A 15,895-nucleotide genomic window follows, 5' to 3' on the forward strand; every position below is an offset into this window, starting at 1 on the left:
GGTGCTGCACTCGTGGACGTTATTCATTATTCAATAAACATTTCACATATTCACAGTTATGAAAGCACAATCCTGTCCGGGGTGTGATTACATGCTGTGGCCGTGCGGTCCGGGCTATCGGAGGAGATACTGTAAACTCTGCATACCGATGACTCCTGGGGAGAGAGCAGCAAGGACGCATCGGGTGGGATTTAATGGAAGAAAAAGTTCAACAGCCTGTAAGTTCTTTGAAAGTTGGACATTTCAGCGGGAAGTAAATTAAAATGAAGACCAAAGTTTAGAAATACTCTGTTGTGCCATTGTTTGCCTTCATTGGAAAGGGCAGCTAAAGAGATATGGGAAATATTGGCAGGAGAGAGTGCGGAAGTCATGCAGCAAAGTGCAGGGGTTAGATTCGAGCCCGCGTCCGCTATGACGAGGACCAGCCCATGTTGATATGACAGTTTTTTTTGTCATCTTTGCCCCGTTTTTTTTTTAGCTTATTTCACTTGAACATTACAGTAATATTTTCAGAACATAGCATCTTATTGTAAGAGGCCGTCTGGAATTTCAGCTGCCTTTTAATGTCTGTACATAACTTCATGTACAGGAATGGATAGTGTCAGACTGAGCTGAGCTTAGCATTAGCTCTCCTTCCATGCAGTATTACACCATTCATTTCCAAAAAGCAAAAAGAGAACAAACTTTTAACACAATAAAGTGACAATCATGTCAGGTAGATGACATGGGCTGAAAGAAAGAAAGAAAGAAAGAAAGAAGGTAGTTGTAAAACAGACACTGTCATTTCCTTCTTAGCAATAAGCAGGAGTTTAATACAAACATCTAATTGTTATTTTCCACATATTTTGTTTACATTTATAATATGAAGTCAGTTCTCTCCAAGGGCAGTTCTATCTACAAACAATTTTTGATTATCTTTTGATGGTCTCCTACCGTGCCACAGCCTCTCCAGCAATGATCAGAAGAGCCACTGAATTTGCTTCCTGTTGTTTGTTTTTTAAAATTGTGTTATTTTTTACACATTTTAAATGTCATACTTTAACAGAAATAGATAATTTCCATCGAAGGCGTTTGTATAGGGTTACATGCTGTGCAGGGTTGTGGTTGGAAATAGAATCAGCGTAGTGGGTTAAAGTAAAGGTTAAGGTTAGGCATGTTATGTTGGAGGTTAGGGGTTAAGAAATGAGTACACAGCAATGGAGTATCTTTACACTGGGTGGGTGGGTGTGCATGTGCTTGTCTGTATATCTTTGAATGACTGCATCTCTGTCTTTTTTCTCAACATTGAGCCTCTTTGAAAAAGATAATCTGTGTTTTTGTGCCATTCCAGCCGCCAAAAAAAAAACAAACAAGCAGACTGATAACCTGATTTGCTGGTAACCTTACACTTGGGGGACAATGATGACAAATACCTTCCTGGGAGGCCTTGGCAGCCGCGGCCCATATATTACCGAAGGGGTCACCTTGGCCCGGTCCCCATCTCATCACAAAATATCGTTCAGTACCTTCTCACTGTGGACAAGGCCATACTTCATGCTGCCATATATCGCACCTGCCAGAGCATCTCTGGGAGCATCGGTATAAATAGTAGATAACTGATAAACTGTGCAGAAAAAACCATAATATTTTCTAAATTGGTGCAGAGATTAAACACAAAAGAAGTTTTATCTGTGTTGCATATGAGAGATTGGACGCACACGTCATGCAGAGTATCATTTAAGACAAGTAGAATATAAGAGTAGGTATTGATGTGTCACAGCAGCATAGCCTGAGGTATGAAACAGTATCTGGCGTGCATTACAGTAACAACAAAAGACAGTATTTCAAATGTGGAACAGGCCTTGCAGCAGTTGTAGCATGCAGCGACTTAAGACGTGCAATGAAAGTAGAAAAAAAAAGTCCACGAAAACAAACTGTAGAAGAGGTTGATAAATGCTGGTTTCCTAGCAACAAACGGCTCAGAGAGAACTCAAACAATAGCTACGGCCTGTTTTCTGCAGGCGAGTGTCATATCATTTGTCATGATTAAGCGCGGGGAGGCAAGTCAAAGTCAGAGACAAACAATCACGGAGGTGTTAATGGCTCTGCTGTTTCTGCCAAACCATTAGCACAAGCTACAACTAAGAGCTATTGTTTTGTGGGAACATTTCCAGATAGGCAATAATTGGAAAATTGTTACAAATGGTTACAGATTTTTGTGGTGTTGGGTGGATTTTTTGTAAAAGTGTAGCCTGTGGCGGAAGATGTCAGTTTTGAGGGAGTGGATCTAATGAATAGTTACTTAGCCTTATTAGTTTAACACTGATGAATAGCGGTTGTCTACTTCTGTTGTGTGTGTGTGTGTGCGTGTGTGAGTTGGAAGAAAAGTTTTGCTGGCTTGAATGCCAATCAGAGTGTGTGCGTCAACAGTTTTTACGAGTTAACTTGGCTGTGTGCGTGTGTTTTTCTGTGTGTCTGGAGAATCTGATAGGTGCTCCCTTTCTCCTCAGTGTTTCACCTCGATCAATGCCCTCCCACAGGAGACCCCATGACTTCACTCACATAGAGATTTTGTTACCTTCTCCCCCCCCCCCCCTTGTCTAGGAAACAAGACCCTCCTCAAACCAAAGAGCTTTTTTTTTTCAACCATTTTCCTTTTGGGGAGTCTCTATTTCACTCTCCAAGTCTTTGTGTTCCCTGCTTATCTAGTTGGAAGGCTTACTAATGGGGACATACACACAGAGGAAGACAAACTAAAAGCACATGAAAGAATAGCCGACGAAAGGTTCACTTGTCTCCTGCTGATTGATTCCCATCACAACTGTCTGCTCTCAGATCGAGGAAACCTTAATATTTGAGATTTAAATCTGCTAAAACATGAAGTTAATTTTGTGCCTCTATGTTGACATTAGATGGATGCTATTGTGAAACTTTGCTGTCTAATTTCATCTCTTCACAAAGTGACTAACATTAGTGTTACCTGGAGGGTCGTTGACATTTTCACTGCAAACCAACATCAATCAAGGTAAAATTACTTCCAAGAAAATGACGCTCCATTTAAAGTTTGTAATCTGGGGCATTTGGTGGGAATTTGAGAGCCTTGAAAATAATTCAGCAGCAGCTCTGACGCAATATCATATGTCCTGGTATGGTCAGAGAGCCTGTCCATCTCTGGGCTCCCTCTACATGCACATTAAGATACAGTTAATGTAAATCTATGCAAAATATTTTTAAATAAAGGGAAAGTGTTTAAAATGTTGTAGGATATTTGTCATTCCTGGCAGGGTGTGGGATTATCTGTCTTTTTCCACAGTAAAAAGTGAAATAGAACAAAATGCACAGGCTATAGCATGAAGCAGTTAAAGATAATATAATATGAATCCTTTACTTTGTTGTCTTGTAGATTGGACCATAGTTGCTCTGCAGCTTTGAGAAACTGTACCCAACCAAGTAAATGCTCTGACCTAAGAATCTGTTATATTGCTCAACAATATTATAACAATATACACACAAATATAATAAGAAAGTTCTGAAGATGTGGTGGTTTAGGTCAGTCGGTAGAACACAAGAGTAAAATATATTAGAGTACAGAGGCGACAGTCCTTGTTGCACTGGTTGCAGATTCGACTCCCGATTCTGAAGCTGTTTGGTGGGAGTCATTCTCGGACTCTCTCCCCACATTTTGTGTCTCTCTTAAAGCTGTCCTATCTAAAAAAATAAAATAAAAAACACTAAAAAATTATAACTATTAAGCCTTTAATTTATTCATTTTGGGTGGAAAATGGATGGTGAGTGCAGTGAAAATTAGTAATGTTCAAAGGCAAGTTGTTTCCTGGCTGTTAAATGGAAATTTAAATTGAGACTGAGAGACTCGTTTTAAGGTAAGATAACACCCAGAAAACAGACAAAATGAGCACAATTTATTTAAAATGGTCTGTGGGTAAATGATTGAATTCTGTTTCCTGAGTGTGGCTAACGTAGACTTAGACTTAGACTTTCTTTATTGTCATTCAAACTTGTACTTTACAGTGCAGATAAGAACAAAATTTCCTTGCATTTGGCTCGTTGTAGTGCAGGATCAAAAATAGCAGCAAGTATTTACATAGAAAAAATAAGGTGCAGATATAAATAGATATAAAAAGAAAAGCTATGGGTAAAATTACTATACAGATAAATATATTGCACATTTGTGATGTATGTTATATTGTATTTTACAGTCCAGTGAGGCGGTCCTGTGTGGGGGTTTGAGGGGGAATGGAGGGATTATTTTTTTCGTGTTCAAGAGTCTTATGGCCTGTGGGAAGAAGCTGTTACAGAACCTGGGAGTTCTGCTTCGGAGGCTTGGTGGGGGTGGGAGGTGTCTCTGCTGATTTTTTTGAGCCCTGGTCAGACAGCGGTGCTAGCACAGCATTCCTCCGTTCCTCCATGCAGGTTAACATCCTCATTACCCTGCTAAATGTTGCTATGGTCGATGTGCAAGTGTAACCTGACACAGCCTACATATGTTTTCATCTCAATTTTCTAAGTCAAAATTCTGCCAGACCTCGCTGCTCCTACAAGATGCTATCAGTTCACTGTGCTTGTTTACATCTGGGTTGTAGAGCGGGGAGAACAGGCCTGTTAACCAGAGCTACAGTACCGCCAGTCTGGCTACAGCCCCGGCTAGTGGTGGTTGACATGTGTTACAGTATAAGCATAACATTTGACCTGCATCAAGGCCCAACATACATAAATTATCATAATTAATGTAACTGACTTGTAATTCTGATGCTAACTAGCGAGCGTGATGGTGTTTAAGTCGACTAAACGCGCACATCCCTTGTCAAAATGTTACAAAATAAACAATCATACATGAAAAGTGTGTACTATAGGAAGTACCAGGGCTGGCCAGCTAAAATAAAAATTCTAGTCAACAAGTATTAGTCACTTTTAGCCATTATTATAACCAGTTCATCATATTGTTTTGGTAAACTAAGTTTGTACTTTAGGCACGTATATGCAAGACTTTAGCTACAGGACTAAAAAAAAATGTTAATATAACCCAGAAAACTTGGTTGGCTAAGACCCTTCTCATCAACTAATGATTGGTTGACTGTTTGGATGCAGCTCTAGTAAGTGCTTGACAACAAAGGAAAGTCATTTTACAATGATAGGAAACTTGCTGCAGAGAATTTGCTGAACATTTTATCCTTTAAATCGATGACACAGATGAAGCCCATTCATTTTTCAAAAGTAAAATGATACAATATTATCACAATACATGACTAAATCTGCCAGGGTTAGCTTGGCTTAATTATCTTTAAAGCTTACTGGCCAGGTTAGCTAGTTAGCATCAAGCAGCTCTGAAAGTGAATGCAGCTAAAGAGCTTGTTACGCTCAGGGTTCTGTAGAATAGGAGCAGCTTCTTAGAGGTGATCTCTGCAGTGGAAAACAGGTCAACTTGAGAAAATCTAAAAGAGTCTACTCTTATATGTTTTAACTAAGATCATGTCTAAATAATAAGTGATAATATAGTCTTTTACAGTATGCAAAATAAAACCAAAAAGAATAGTGTGGAAGAAGAAGATATACTATCAGACCATGCAGTAGCAGGCTGCAGGCCTTTGTTCCACCACTTCGGTGAAGTATTCAAGCTGACTCTAAAAAACTACGGTTCAACAAGTTTGTGCTTACAGTGGCATTTTTTGGGACGTCTGAAAGTGGCTGCCAACTCATGCAGAAAGAGGAGGTTGACAGAATGATGATTCTCAGCCTCTCAGTGCTTAGCAAATACAGATGGTACAGTGTGTAAATGGAGGCTTAGGGATGGAGACACAGAGGAGGAAAAAAGAGAGCGGGAGGAAAAATGCAATGAGACGTGTTCATCCAAATTGAGACAGCGAGCAGAGCCGAATGAAAACAGAGTGTGTCGGAATTAAAGGGGGGAAGATAATGGGACCGGGAGAGAGGGAACGAGATGAAGAGCAAGCCATCGAGGTGGAGTGAGAGAACATGAGGGAAGATCCAGTGAATGGGCAGCAGAGAGTGGGCTGAGCGGAGAGAAAGAGCTGTTTACCAGAGAGGGGAAGGCAGCGAACGAGAAAGAGACTGCAATGGGAGAGGGATAGATAATCGACGTGGGTGAGAGGGAAAGAGAGAGGGGGCGTTCGAGAGTGAAACAGACAGTGACAGAGTGCGCGAGTGGTGGGGGATAAGATAAAGGTAAGCAGGGGGCGGAGGTTGTGAGGGAGAGCTTTTCCAACAAAGAGGTGACAGTTGTAGAAGAATTCTTTTTTTTTAAGAGGAAGGTGAGTTCATATCACTCCTCCTGGATTGATGCGACCCTCGTCGAGGCTGTGGAGGGCATACTGCAGGACGAGCTCTTGCAACGGGGACATTAACAAAGCGTGAAATTAAAGCTGCCATGCTGTTGGGATCCTGTGCTCTGCCTTACCATCCTACCATCAGCATCACCCCTCCGAGGCCTGCTGGGAGGCTTGAGGGAGGCGGCGGCAGCAGCGGGGGCATCGACAGGGTGCTGAGGGGTAATAGAGCCTGCTGTATTACCGTAATGATGTGTGGAGAAAGGACAGAGGAGGGAGATTAGAGAAAAGGAGGCTCTAATCACTCCAGCATGACAGCATGACTCTATCTGCTACCACAGGCGATAACACTGCCACACACAGGTGGAGTGACAAGCCTTCCAAGCTGTTTATTAAGAAGTGCTGACGAGGCATGCCTGTTTGCCAATCTGAGCAACTGCACAGCTTGTCACTCACTGTACTGCACTGCACCTGCATGTCTGTTTACTCAGGTGGAGTTCAGGCGACAGGATGAAGTTCCATCCTTGATAAACACACTATTCAGCATTTTATATTACAGCTGACACCCCGACGTGAACAGGCAGTGGACATAACCACAGCTTTCCACTGCAGTTTGTCACTTTACTTACTTGACTTTTTTTTTTTTCACTTTCCTGGAGGAGCCTGATCGAAGTGAGTCAGCTTTCTGCAGGCCACAGCTTTTTCTCTCTTCTGCGTTTTATAAATCACCTGTTGTTGGGCAAGAAAACCCCCGAAAAATCTGTTCGGGGCTAAACAAATCCCGATAAGATTGCATTAATTAGTCCATTAATCATTTTGTCTGTCAAGATTTATTAGATTTGAGTAATTGCCCAAAAGACCATATGAATGATTTCTTATGTTTGAGCTCATTTACTACAAATCCCACTGTAATGTATTTCTGCTACCATTCTTGGCTTCCATTGACTTCCATTCATTCAGGTGCACTATGGAAATCAATTGGCAATTGACTGGACATCAAGTATACATTCATTTTTGTCAGACTCACATTATGAGGTAATGATGTGCAGACTTTTTAAATCAATCAGCACTTTCCACAGCCGGCTCATTGATTTATATACAGTTTTCTGTTGTGCTAATTTTTATTTCTTTTGGTTTTCATCAAAGCAAAAAATGCAGGAAATGCACGGATTCTAGCTTCTGAGACATGAAGACTGCCAGCTTTCTTTTCTTTTTTTTAATCACCAAATTGAAAAACTTTTTGATGAAAAAAGCTAGAGCCGCCCCGGTGGCCTAGCGGATAAGGCACTGGCCTCCTAAACCAGGGATTGTGGCTTTCCAGTCCCATCTGTGGTGCAGCAGATGCATGATGGGCCCATAACCCAGAGGTTGAAATGTCTTTTCAATCTACAGCTTTGCGGTGTCACAGGCATCAGCCTGCTTGAGTGGCCTTAGCTGGAGTTGCTTGCTCTGTGTTGTATGTTGTTCACAGGCGTGTTCATCTTTTATTTCATTTCTTTGTTACACTTTTTAAAAATTACTTTCAGCATCCAATCGCATCGTATTGTACCTTAAAAACCTTCCAGACGGACACATTTTGTAATTTTCATCTAATTTAATGGACTAAGCAATTGAACAATTAAAAAAAACTTGATGAAAAAACAATAGTAGCAACCTGTTCAATTTTTTTGGTTGATGTTCTTCATATTTTCTTCCCTCTCTCCATCAACACATAAAGAAGTATAAACACAGCCTCATTTTCCCTGAGGATATGTTGCCTACATAAATGATTTTAAGATCTCTCTATGTCTGTGAATAAAGGAATGTAGTAATTTGAGATCCTTGTGGGATAACAACAAAATCCTGGTTATAGCAAGCAAGTCAACACATACTGGTCAGAGTTAATGTGCAATTGAATTTCATTTCTTGTTCTTGTCCCTGCAGCCACTGCGAGAAAATCTAACTTAACACCGCTGCCACCATCCTTTTCCCCCCCAAATCACAGTTAATCTCCATCTTTAAACCTCATCTGAATCTAAAACACCATCAACCCATCCTCAGCGCTCTGTTTACACCCGTACTCTGTTAGGCAAGGACAGGATAGCATTATGTGTTGTCCGTGTCGCTGTCAGGGGAGCGCTGGTGCTCTGCTGCAGTGGCGTCCACTTAATAACCCTGGTGTGAGGTCTAGTGACGGGGCATCATCAGCCGGCTCTGTGCTGCTGTCAGGAGCCATTTACCCCGAGCAGCTCCTCGCCTAATGGAACATCTGAGTCAATAAAAACAATCATCACTGCCAATCCTACTGAAAGCAAGGAAATTATTTTAGGTGGTCAAGAAAAACATGGCTGAGGTATTTGAATCTATCTGTCTTGGGAGCTGCTTGATGTGCACTTAGCCAAACAGCCTATTACAGTCTCAATCTTCTCTATTTGTTTTGTATGAATACATTGATGATCGCAGCAGGGTTTTCTGTACAGATGCACAAAGGCAGCTGTAGACTTACAATGAACCGGTTATTGTTCGTGTGTGCAGATCATGCATCTCTCTCTGTCTCTCTCTCTCTCTCTCTCTCTGTCTCTTTCTCTCTCTCTCTGTCTCTCTCTCTCTTGGTGGGCTCGGGCTGGTTGGTGGGAACAGAAATCTATGTCTGGTTGTGTTGGATTGGATACAGACCTTATATACAACCATGTTTCTGCTCCCACCAAGGCTTAATGAACCGCTCTCAGCATCCACTCAATATCTCCTCAGTGAGGACCTACATTGTGCCTCCAAGAGGTCAATAGCTGGACAGTGTGTCTTTGAAAGGCTTTCTGCCTCACCCAAAGACTCTTAATGGTGTTCAATGGACAGACCCACACAATATTCCCGGGGGGCTGTTCCCAGATATCCGCCCGTGATACCTAATCCGGGCCCATTAGCTTTCCTTCCAGCCATGAAAGAGCACGGCTCCCTTGCATCTCAGGAATTAAAAATTAACCAGCTAATATCCATTTGTCTGATGGGATGCGCCAGCGCGGTTGAAACAGCAGATTCCCCCAGCGATGGTCTGTGAGGGATGACTTGTGGAACCCAATCCGCCGAAGGGGAAAATGCTGACAGAGATGGCAGGAAGAAACAAAGGGATAATGCCCGTCCATCACATCCATCTCCACTGACTCACATCTGTAACAGCTGGCTACCGAGAGATGACCTCCTCCATAAAACAGACGAGTCTGTTCCTGAGCTGTCAGGCATTTACTTTGTGCCGTTTCCTATGCAGCACTACATCACAACCTTGCTCTTATTGTCCTTTCTCGTGCAATATATGCACTCAAAGTGGAAGCTGTACATGATGAACAACATGCAATATATTGCATCTTCTGTCATGTCCTGTAGCATAAATTTAACATTTCATGAATAATTAGTGCATCTTCACACAAGACGGCATGTTTGTTGTGCTCAGGGAAGGAGAAATACTGTACACACACTGTGTGCTAAAATCACCAGTCAAATATAAATCCTGCACACGTATCTATACACATATATAGTATATAACCATCCACGCCTGACACAAAGTTATCTCTTACACTACCCACTCAAAATCCGTTGTTTTGCAGTATTTAAAGGATATCTTGACTGTAGACATTCCATGTTTTTTGTCATGGTTGCTTTTTTCTTATCAACATATTTTAAACCTTTTTCCTCATTAACATGTATTTCCATTTTCTTTTTAGTACAGTTTGAAAGTAAAACATTTTTTAGATTAAGATACCTTGTGTGCTGAAATCCAGCCAAGCTTATGCTAATTCTTATTATCTGTGATAATGTCACTGTTTTTCTTTCAAAAGCAACATTGGACACTTAGCAGAATCCTCCACATTGCAGAATATAAAGCTATTTGTGTGTCGCCTCCCATCCCCTCTTAGATTCTTGCGCTCAAGGGCCTCGCCAACCTGCTGGCTAGCGTGCATCTTGCCTCTATTGCTGAGTGGCTAACTACTCTAACCGCTGTGAAACAAAAAAAGCAGCACACAAAAAAAACAAAGAAGAGGAGTACAGGCTTGTTCCTCTGCCCCCATCCCTCTGCAGGAATTTTCTGCCTTTGATTTATTCTTTTTTCAATAACCAAGGGCTCTTTTCACTGTTGCCAACTCAATGAAAGCTTATGTGTCCTTCATCCAATTCCAACCCACCACTCTCGCTCTCTCTCTCTCTCTCTCTCTCTCCTGCTCTCTTTCTTGCCACTGCTGTCTTTTCCTCTTCATTTCTCTGCATTCCCCCTTTTAAATATAGTCTCTGTGAAAATGCTGCTGTGTGTTTCTTGTGGCTCCAGTCTTTGAAGGAGCAGAGTATTTCAGATAATTCCTGTCTCTCTTGCTTTCTCTCATGTCCTCAGAGGTGCACTTGTGATGCAGTAAAATGCCATTTAGCCGATCCCGTCCTATTATCTACTCTTTGACTCTTCTTCTATAATATTTGCTTAAATTATAGATATCAGACATAAATAGCTTGTTAGGCTAGAAAGAAGAAATCTAATTTGCAATATCACTTCCAGTCAAAACCTAATCTCCTCCCCTGATAAACAAAAAACAGATTGATTTTTGACAAAGTAATTGTAAATGGTAAATGGACTTCAGCTTATATAGTGCTTTTCTAGTCTTCCGACTACTCAAAGCACTTCTACACCGCATGTCACACCCACCCATTCACACTATGGGGTCGCTATGTAGTATCATCCATCAGAAGTAACTAATGCCATTCATACACCACCACCAAAGCAGCAGATGGGGGGTTCAATCCCCAAGCTGGGGATTGAACCCTCGACCTTCCGGTTGAGAGGCGATGACTCTACCAACTGAGCCACAGCCGCCCAATTGTAAAAGCTTTCACATCAAAAATTGGTCTAAAATGACAAGATTATGTATATGATCAGCTGTAAAGAATACAAATGGGCCTGTTAGACTGCCATGTTGCTTATTCTCTGGTTTTCTTCTCCAGGATTTCAGAACGATTGAGATGATTTTTCTCTGTGTCTTTGTAGAATGAGCTAATAAATGATGAAGGACATGAGCAAAAATGTAGTCACAGTGGAATCCTTTCATCTGTTGAGCAAGGTTATAATCAAGCAGCAGTTAATGTCAGATATCTAACAGGAATATTGTATGTTTTTTTATGTTGTAATGTTAACCCCAGCGATTACTGTTCTTGGGAGTCCCATCTGCTCACATCTCCCGGCACTACTGCTGCATTTTACACCTCAAAATGAGATCCGAGACCATATTATCGTGATCAGAAACCCCACTCCTATATGTGACTTTCTGTAGCTTGCTTATTCCCTCGTAAGAAATTCTGCATTTTGCAGCCATTTGCCTGCAAGTACCTACTTAAAAGTGGGCCCTGATTGTGTCCTACCGCTGAGATAGAAACCGCAATCATTAACATGTTTGACTGCATGTTGGTTAATGATACAAAGAGCTCTGTGTGTTCTCATCATTAACTTCCATTAACTGTTTTGCTGCCTCATTGAATCCTCCGTTAATTGTGCAACAGTTATAAGATGAAAGCATCCTGCCATAGAGTCTGTGGAGAGTCCCCTGATAATTATGTATCAACTGTGTTGTTGTTGTTGTTGTTTTATTTTGTGGATTACCTATTGGGCAAAAAAAACCTCTCTGTGAGCATGAACTCACTAGTAAATGTTAAGGTTAACAAGAGTGAGATACATAATAGGAACCATTCTGTTAATAGTAAAGACTATGATTAAGACTTAAATGAATATTGCATTTTGTCACCAATCAACTCACTGGGTCCAAAAAAAAAACAACTGCAAGAGTCACACCTGCATATGATGATGTGTGAATTCAGAGTTCACTCATTCTTGCTGTTCAAATAAACCCTCAGGCCAACGGAAAAATGTCCTCGTGCTCCATGACGTACAAATCGCGCCTGGACTGGTACAACAATAGGATCTATGGTCTTTATTGGTTAAAACTGTAGGGGGGTGCTAATGTTTGTACAATTCCCTCGTTTTGATTATATCAAAGCTTGGAGTTATGAATCAATTTCCATAATTAGCGGAACGGGTGAATTAGCTGGTTCCTAGGAGGCGACTTCACCTTTTTGTCTGCTTCTAGGTTGATTAAGAGTTTGGTAGATATAACATATCCAACATGGTGACTACCACTGATGTGCTTCAAAATGTCTCCTCAAAACCCAATGGGCGATGTCACTGAGACTACGTCAATGTTTTATACAGACTATGGCTAGCACTCACACACACACACACACACACACACACACACACACACACACACACAAACACTTTTTTTATCTCTACTCTACAGAAAGTAAGATTCTTCCTGTGCCAGAAAAAAAACATAAAAAATGATTCTATTAAAATGGGAACATGTAATTATTTTTGATGATATGATTGGCTGTAAAACATTATCTATATAACATCCTCATGAGCCAAAAGCCTTCTGGTGAAAGTCCAGGAACACAATCTAGGAATTAGCAGAATCTAATTTGGTTTAATAACACTGACGAAAATGGACATGGACCAACTGAAATCTTGTCCAATTACAAATGACATGGTTTCATTTTTTTAAGGGCCAAGAGACAGAGTTTTCTATTGAATCCAAATAATCTGAATGGGGCAATGTTGAGTTGTACCCTAATTTGGAAAAGACCAAATTTCTCCCTACAAAAGCAAAGGAATCTACAGAATGATCTTGGGGAAAGAGGGGAATATAACTGAGGACAGCTTTCTGCAGGCTTATTTTTAACAGTTACTTTCTTTTGTGTTTGCAGGGAGGGGGGGAAACCAAGCAGTCTAAAAATAACATCAAATACGAAAATCAGTCCATTTTTTATCCTTAGCTTACAAAGAAGACTATGAAAATAAATTCCTTGACAGGCTCAAAACACACAATTCGTGTCAACTTGTCAGAAAACACACTTTGGTTTTTCTGATTATACAGCAGGAGACATTTTCTGGGACAGGGTAACAAGTGGTTGTCATTCCTGTTATTGAACATGGAGACAACCCTGGTGCTAGAAATCTTAACCAATACAACTTCTTCAAAGACGACTATTACGTATTGTGCAAATAGAATTGGCATTGAAAATCTGACAAAACATCTTAATTTGAGTAATTTACACTCAAATTATATTCAATTTGGTGTCAGAGCAAACCCACTGCAAGCAGCACTTGCTTTTTTTTTTCCAAAACAAATGTTGATTAAATGAAAGGTGTTGTTTGAGTGTTTATATAAAGCATTTGGAATGTATTTCTTGCAGAATGATGAGACCATCTGCCATTAATCCTGAGGGATATCATGTTGAATGTTAACATGTACAGTTAAGTCGAGCTACGGTTATAGGTCAATTAGGCCATTTAACTGGACTGCTGTCCTTGTCCCAGTATACAAGCACCGGGGGAGAATTGATTTCTTGATGGAAGTATGTCAGACTCACTGTGGTAGGTGGTGATATGCCCCCCTTTCAACAAGTTACTGCTGGACCTTCTTACTGACCTATTACATCACATACTAAACAATGGACACTCCCCATTTTCTACCATTTCTAAACGCTACTGTGATGTCATGGGTCTTCAAATGCACCCCCTGAAGGATGCAGCCCCTAAAATGGGGCCATAGATTCAATGGACTTTGGTTTTGTCAGTTTTGACTTAGACGTTACATTAGTATCCAAGATGGTTTGATGATATTTGTAATTAAATGCAAAAATCTTCTCCTATGAGAATTGATGCCAAAGTATTTTAACTGTCTCGTCTTAGCATGTACACATTGTAATCGGCATAGACTTTTTGTATGGTACTCCCTGACGGTCAGTATGTTTAAATGCATTTATAAGAAGTCGATTTATTGTGTTTGTCCGACTAAAACTGGACTTTTAAAATAAATGTAAACGTATTATTCCGACTGAGTTGTTATCAATCCAATTTCTTGAAGTCAGACTAACTCACCTCCTGTTGAGAGTCAATTTACTCTTGGATGTATACGCCTCCATCTGACCCAAACTAGCCTTGGCATATCTGTATTCTGTATGCTCCGCAGTTCCCTTACCAGGGTTTTAACTTGAAAGTTACACAGCATAAATATGTAGAAAAGAGCCGGGGAGAAAACAAGACAAAGGTATCAGCAAGATAAGTGCTAGAGCGAGAACCACACAATGTAGGACAGATGACAAGACAAAGTTTACGTTATGTCAGCTGAAGGACATATTTAAGTGCATGGATCAAAGGGAAAGGGCCCGGGAAGCTTGTGGTGCAAACGATTTAATCCTAGACCAGACGTCTCATGTCACTGCGGCATTCTACGCGGGGCTTGAAGGCTGTATCCTTTAAATGACGACGGCTAAAAATACTTGTGTTCTGTGATCATTTGCATTTGTCTTACCATGAAACAACTTGTGATTGACTTGTTGACTTTACCAATTAGCTATGATTGAAAACCCAACAGTCCTTATGAGGCACATGTCAACAAAGCTATTTTACACAAAACTAGACTCAGGCGTTATTTCACTCAAGATTTGACTTTAATAGATGTCTCTGTAGGACTTAAATGATCACTGATCGAAGTCTTTGCATTTGCAATATTATGAATTGAGTGTCATTGGTGACTGTTCATGGAAACTATCACAGATGGCACACCGTTGGACCATGGTCATAGAAGTGTTTTGCTGATTTATACCAAATTCAGCCCTCCTGACAGTCACAGGAGAAATATGGTTTCGGCCCTTTGGCCCAGATTTTCTAGTAATTTGAGGAGTTATAAGATCTAGTCTTATACCTTCTGAACATCATGTAAGCTTATCAAGGCATTGATTTGCAAATCTGGATTATTACATCAGTACCTCCTGAGCCAAATGAGTGAACGTCTGAGTCAGAGTATGAAACAGTTAATACTCTAGCACCTTATGCTAACATTATTTAGTATAGGACTGTTGACAAAGATCAACTGGTGCAATCTTACCTCTCATGAGTTCTGAAGAAAAGACAATCCATGGTCATGTGAAGTGGTACGCATTCCCTTCGGTGCACATGTTAATCTTAATAAAAAATCCTGCAGTGAGTGACTTTAAGTTTTATTTTGTCAACATATATGAGATGGAAATAAAAGAAAATCTGTGATTGTTGTCCCTTTGTGCATGATGCAACCTGATTTCTAAATCTGTTAGAATTTTTAACCTTGTGTAGTCTGAGCTGGCCTTAGTGAAGAGTTTTCATCACCCTGCATTGGTCGGTCCAGCAGAGAGTGGAAGGCAGAGCTAACGCGACAACACAGCAATGTGTATGCTGCTTCGGTCTGCCAGCGAAACAATAACTGTGGCTGATGTCTGCAATTACTTCTTATTGCCATGGGTACCGCTTAAGATGATGTAAATGTGATTTTCCAGATTGTGCAATTGAACCTGAACCTGTTCCAATATGTACAAAGAGGGGCTAACATCAGAAAGAAAACCGAATCTACATGCAGTTTATTTTAATGACTTTAACATATCAATTGTAATGCAAAAAGGAAGTAGCCCTGGCTGTGGCTTCTTGTTGTTTTGGGAGTTTGCTGCTCCAGAGGGAGATAATGAAAATGCCATGTTCATACAACCTGCCAGGGGAAGCAAAATCTGGAACG

The sequence above is a fragment of the Labrus mixtus genome, chromosome 8 (genome assembly GCF_963584025.1).
Source record: "Labrus mixtus chromosome 8, fLabMix1.1, whole genome shotgun sequence".
Taxonomy (NCBI): Eukaryota; Metazoa; Chordata; class Actinopteri; order Labriformes; family Labridae; genus Labrus; species Labrus mixtus.